Raw genomic sequence first — 5,119 nt, forward strand, 5'->3', positions numbered from 1 at the left:
GGGGGGGGGGGGGGGGGGGGGGGGGGGGGGGGGGGGGGGGGGGGGGGGGGGGGGGGGGGGGGCTCTCTTCCCACCCAGCAACACACAGGCATGTGCGTGTGCACACACACACGCGCGCGCACACACACACACACACACACACGGACAGAGACACACACACACACACACCTGGACAGAGACACACACACACACACACACCCGGACAGAGAGCTGGGAACAGACTGGAACCCAGGGATTTGGGAAGGGGAGACTCAGCCATCCACTCCTTGGTCTCTGATCCTCTCTGGGATGCACCCCACCCCAGGGCCTCCAGGAGAGGAGGGTGCCTCCCTCCACAGCCAGGACCCAATTCCTCAGCCCCCCGAAGCACTAGCCATCTGACCGCCATAAACCTCCCCTCCCCAGCCATCTGCCCTCCTTAGCCTCCACCTACCTTACTTCTTCGCAGATCTAGTGCTTAAGCCCCAGCCACCACCACCCTCCCCTTCTCCACCCCAGGCCACTAGCTCCCTCCCTCTCTCCTTCCCTCCCATAACAGTTTCCAGGAACCAACCTGGGAGTAAATGTGCAAACAGAGAGGCCAGGGCAGGGCTGTTAGTAACTGGAGTTTCCTGTTCCTATCTGGGCGGCAGCTGCTCCCCACGTCCTTCAGGGATGGCAGGACCACAGGACCCAGGGGTCCTCAGAAACCCCAGCCTATCGCCCACCCCCCCATGCCCTGCCATCACCCAGGGAGGTGGCTTGGTTCGTAATCCACCTGAATCACCTGGTCTAGGCCTGAGAATAAAGTTGGGGATTTCAAAGTGGTGGCCCCACATTTTTGTCTTAAGTTCCCATCTCTTCCCCAGAGTTGTGATTACAGTGTGAAATCTGCCAACATACCAAATGTGTAGGGAGGTGCATGAAGGGAGGACAGCGGGCTGCTGGGCGGGGACTAAGCCTATCTGGGGAAAGGGGCAGGAGCAGTAAGGTAAGGGGCAGGGAGGGGCTTTGTGAGGTGAGGGAACAGAAAGGGGCACTGGCAAGAGCAGAGTGGCCAGTGACAGAGCTGGATTCTGTCATGAGGGGAATGGGGAGCCCTGGGAGGGCTGTGGGCTGGGAGGGGCAGGGCCATCTCTGGGTGTGGGGGACAGATTGGAAACCGGGGAGGAGGCAAGGAGGCTGGAGGAGAGAGGATGAGGCTGGGCCTGGAATAAAAAGAAGAGGTTGAGACCGAGAATTCAAAAGAAGTTACCTGCAGGGCCGAGCCCGTGGCGCACTCGGGAGGGTGCGGCGCTGGGAGCGCGGTCCCACCGCGGGTTCGGATCCTATGTGGGGATGACTGGTGCACTCACTGGCTGAGCGCGGTGCGGACGGTCTCAAAAAGGACAAAAAAAAAAAAAAAGAAGTTACCTGCAGATATTATTGGTGGCCCCACTTCTCTGAGGGAACTGGAGGCCAGATTCCTCCTTCAAAGTTGGGGCCCCTGTTTTGGCATTTTGCTGCAATCTCCCAAGGGAAGACCCCCAGGGGACCCGGATAGAGGAAGGGACCTTGACTTCTCCTCTCTCCCCCACCTCCGCGACAGGGTCTGAGGTTCCTGCTACAGATGTAGGAACTGAGGGTGAATAACACAATGGGTTTCCTGACCTCAGAGGACTACAGGAACACCCAGACTCCTCCCGTTTACCAGAAGCAGCACAGACCTACAGTCTGACCCTGGCCATTGGCATTCCCCAAGATTTCCCCACTGGCGTCGGCCTAACTGCTCTTCCAACTCCCTCCTGCCATCTCGACACCCTCCCCAGCAGTCCTCCATAGCCCTGGGACTACCCTGTGCTCATCTAATCTCCTCTCTTAGCAGCGTGACCCTGAGCCCATCTCTGAGCTTCAGTTTCCTTTGCTATACAATGGACACGTCACTTACTTGCTGGGTTGTTGTTAAAAACAGACAATGCAGGGCCGGCCCGTGGCTCACTCGGTAGAGTGCGGTGCTGATAACACCAAGGCCACGGGTTCGGATCCTATATAGGGATGGCCGGTTTGCTCACTGGCTGAGCGTGGTGCTGACAACACCAAGCCAAGGGTTGAGATCCCCTTACCGGTCATCCTTAAAAAAACAAACAAACAAACAAAAAAAAAAACAGACAATGCCCGTCAGGCGGGGTGGCAGTGCAGGGAAACACTTGGCTCAAGCACAACATAAATGTGGGTTTGGGATGTCAGCCCTGCTCCAAATAACAGGAACAGCCCATGTAATATAGCATTTACTTTGGTTTCATTAATCAACATTGTGCTCACACAATCCTAGAGGGAGGTATTGTTTTTAATCCCATGGAGGAGGACACTGAAGCACAGAGAGGACAAGGCCCTTGGTCAAGGTCACACAGCTAGTAAGAGGCTCATGATCACGCCCTGCAGGGCTTTTGTCTAAACCCAAATATTTTGCAATCTCACTGGATTTTGCTCTGTGAGGCTCTTCCTCCTCTCCGTGCAGGTTCATCAAGATCATTAAGGTGCTTCCTGCTCTGGGCCCCTCAGCAGCACCTTGTCCTCTTTCCTGAGTGAGGAGAGAGAGAGCAACCAAGGAAGCAAGAGACATTGTTCTAGAACATTCTACATACCTTTTTCCCCAAACCAAATTAGCCTTATTGTTTTTCTGTTTGCTGTAAACAAATTTTGAGGGGACACAAACTTCTCACTTCAGAGGCCCAGAGATCAAAAGGTTTGATTGTGAAGGTCCGTTCTTCTAATATTTTTTTTCACCTATTTGGTGACCAGAAATGTAGATATAAAAAAAAGAAAAAGCATCTGACACCTGACAGGGACATGGGGAAATGAGAAAAGACAGGGAGATGTTGGCAGAGAACCAACTAGAGAGGGTGAAAAAAACAGGTAGAGCCAGACAGGGCATGGACAGAAGAGGAGACCTGCATTCCTTCTGCAAATGCTTCTTGGGCAGCTACTCTGTGCCCAGCCCAGCTTCCAGTATTTTCCAGTGAGGGGTACACACGGAATAAGACAGACACCATCTTTCCACTGAGACCCAGACTTCCCAAAAGAGACTAGCCCTAGAGACAGAGAACTGGAAACAGGGCACAATAGGGATGGAGCAAGGGCTAGAAATGGGGTGGAGAGGGGAGTGGAGACGGGTCCGTCATGCCCACCTGATGGTCTTCCTTCTCTCCCCCGTCTCTTTCTGTCTCTCGATCTCTCTGTCTCCTCTTGTTTTCCTTTTTCTTTTTTTTTTTAAAGATGACCAGTAAGGGCTGGCCCATGGCTCACCTGGGAGAGTGTGGTGCTAACAACACCAAGCCAAGGGTTAAGATCCCCTTACCAGTCATCTTTTAAAAAATAAATAAATAAATAAAAGATGACCGGTAAGGGGATCTTAACCCTTGACTTGGTGTTGTCAGCTCCACGCTCAGCCAGTGAGCGAACCGGCCATCCCTATATAGGATCCGAACCCGTGGCCTTGGTGTTGTCAGCACCGCACTCTCCCGAGTGAGCCACGGGCTGGCCCTCTCCTCTTGTCTTTCTATCCCTGTCTCTGTTTCTTTCTCCTTGTCTCTCTTTCGCTGCCTCTGTCTCTCTCTGTCTCTGTCTCAGTCTGTCTATCTGTCTGTCTCTCTTTGGCTCTGTCCTTGTCTTTTTCTCCATTTCTGTCTCTGTCTCTTTTCCCATCTCTGTCTCCTCCCTCCCCTCTTCCTTCCGTAAGGGAGAAAAAAGTAATATCATTTTCATAGCCATTGCAAGATTCATGGCTGAGGGACCTATTTTGTTTTTTTCCTTTTTGTCTTTTTTCGTGACCAGTAACGGGATCACAACCCTCGGTGTCGTGCCCGTACCGTGACCGGCAATGGGATCGCAACCCTCGGTGTCACGCCCGCACCGCACTCAACCAGTGAGCGGACTGGTCTCTATATGGGATCCGAACCCTCGGCGGGAGCGTCGCCCTCTACCGAGTGCGCCACCGGGCCGGCCCCTGAGGGACCTATTAAGAAGAGAAAAGCATAACCACTTGAATATGTTTTACATGATGCGGGACTCTTCAGAAATGAAGACCCAAAGAAAACAGGGAAACCTGTATATTTTTATCCTTAAGTTTGATGAGAAGTGGACAGTTGTGCAAGAGTACAATCGGGCAAAGGGGGGGGTAATCTAATGGTAATAAACTAGGGGGAATTTAGCAAGGCCTGTTTAATCACATTCTTCCCTGCCTCCCTATATCTTCAGAGACAAGGACATACCTTTCCTTCAGGTATAGGGAGGGCACCTGTGGAATGAGGGTCTTATGAACTGTTTCATGGGAGAAGCTCAGAGAGACCTTCCTGCTTCTACTGTTTTCTCAAATGCCATACTTTGGGGTAGCACGTCTTGAACCCCATCATTTCCTTTCTCCCTCCATCCTCCCACCTTCCCATAAGCATTTCCTGTGTCCCGTGTCCTGTACTTGGCAAATTTGGAGCCAGAGAAGCCAAATCTACTCCTTGCCCTAGAAGTGCTCACAATCTAGTTGAAGAAAGGAGAAAACACCCAGAAGAGGTGGGAAGAAGGCACAAGGCTGCTGGAGCTCTCCTTCCTCTTTTCCCCAACTTCTTCCTGCTTCCCAGTGCCCACAGAGTTTTCTCCATCCAGAGTCAGGGGTGGGGTCTCGAGGTCCCATGGGGATCTGGGCAGGGACTGAAGAGCAGCATGGCCTCATGGGAACAGGGAATGTGAAGCCATCAGAGGTCACAATGATACTTTCCATCTCGCCCTCAGGATGGTCTAACTCACTTTTTATTCTCAGGGCTGATTTTGCTCTGCAGGTGGCTTTTTCCATTTCGTCTTGGATATGGCCTAAAATGGCTGCATTAGCTGGGCCCTAAAAGACCGAGACCCACAATCAACTGGCCATCCTCTCTGTGCTTCTAATTTCAAATTCCCGAGGGAGACAATCTGCTTGGTCCAGCTTGTCCATTTGAATAGCACCAACTCCCACACATAATGGACTGGCCAATGGATGGGCCATTCTTGTGCTAATGTCATATGGGCTTATAGTAGTTTTTCTTTCTTTCTTTCTTTCTTTCTTTCTTTCTTTCTTTCTTTCTTTCTTTCTTTCTTTCTTTCTTTCTTTCTTTCTTTCTTTCTTTCTTTC

Source organism: Galeopterus variegatus, unplaced genomic scaffold (assembly GCF_000696425.1).
Source record: "Galeopterus variegatus unplaced genomic scaffold, G_variegatus-3.0.2 Scaffold486, whole genome shotgun sequence".
In the NCBI taxonomy this organism is placed as follows: Eukaryota; Metazoa; Chordata; class Mammalia; order Dermoptera; family Cynocephalidae; genus Galeopterus; species Galeopterus variegatus.